The sequence below is a fragment of the Pelecanus crispus genome, chromosome 1 (genome assembly GCF_030463565.1).
Source record: "Pelecanus crispus isolate bPelCri1 chromosome 1, bPelCri1.pri, whole genome shotgun sequence".
NCBI lineage: Eukaryota > Metazoa > Chordata > Aves > Pelecaniformes > Pelecanidae > Pelecanus > Pelecanus crispus.
The window spans coordinates 148,712,418-148,713,574 of NC_134643.1; the positions used below are offsets into that span (position 1 = coordinate 148,712,418).

At 47.1% G+C, this 1,157-nt stretch overlaps 1 non-coding gene across 1 annotated transcript; it reads right to left on the reverse strand.

Annotated features, from left to right (window-relative positions):
• Nucleotides 1-220: 220 nt before the first annotated feature.
• On the reverse strand, nt 221-384 carry LOC142597216 (U1 spliceosomal RNA). The gene has a single exon (XR_012832033.1). It is a non-coding gene; the product is annotated as a U1 spliceosomal RNA (small nuclear RNA).
• Nucleotides 385-1,157: the final 773 nt, after the last annotated feature.

Sequence of the window (1,157 nt, forward strand, 5' to 3'; positions counted from 1 at the left end):
ACACTTTCCCCCACTCCATCACCATTCCTTTCTCCTTCAGGCTAGTTACAAAGGCTCTTGAGAATTTTTAATATCCTTGGGATGTTCAAACCAGCATGTTCCTATTGCTATGCCTCCTGAATGCGGTTCAGGTCTTGTTTAGGGTTAAACAACTACTTAAGAATATAATCCAGAGATCTGCCGCTGTGATGGGCACTTGTGGACACCCCAACTCCCCCTTCAGTGGACAGCGTGAACACAGTCTCCCACTACCACAAATTATGCAGTCAAGTTTCCTTCATTTGGGGAAATCACAGGGGTCAGCACACCCGGAGTGCAGGGCATGAGCCTTGCCTTGGGAAAACCACCTGCCTGATCATGGCGTCTCCCCTGCCAGGTAAGCTTCCTCTCGGAGCTGTATTAAAGTAAAAAGAACTGTTGTGGTTTAACCCAGCAGGTAGCTAAACACCACACAGCTATTTGCTCACTCTCCCCACCCCAGTGGGATGGGGGAGAGGATTGGGGCGGGGGAGGAGGGGAAGTAAAATTCATGGGTTGAGATAAAGACAGTTTAATCAGAGAGAAAATGAAGGGAAAAATCATCATCATCATCGTCTGCAAAATAAGTGATGCACAATGCAATTGCACACCAACCGATACCCAGCCAGTTCCTGAGCAGCAATCTCTGCCCCCCGGCCAACAAGCTGCAGTTTATATACTGAGCATGACGTCATATGGTATGGAATAGCCCTTTGGGCAGTTTGGGTCAGCTGTCCTGGCTCTGCCCCCTCCCAGCTTCTTGTGCACCTGGCAGACCATGGGAAGCTGAGAAGTCCTTGACTAGCATAAGCAATACTTACCAACAACTAAACCATCAGCATGTTATCAGCATTCTTCTCATACTAAATCCAAAACACAGCACTATGCCTGCTGCTAGGAAGAAAATTAACTCTATCCCAGCTGAAACCAGGACACAAGGGCATTGCTGCAGGCATTCGGGGCTGCCATAAGGTGAAGATATTTGCTCAGTTTCTATATCTATAAACAAAGAATTGCTGCTCCATAAGTACAGGAATTTTCTGTTTTCCTGGTGGAAACAAGGAGAGGTTTATGGGGAACTGTTATTCATAGTACCTTTCATCGGAGTGTCTCAGACTTGAAGGAGGTCCTTTCCTTCC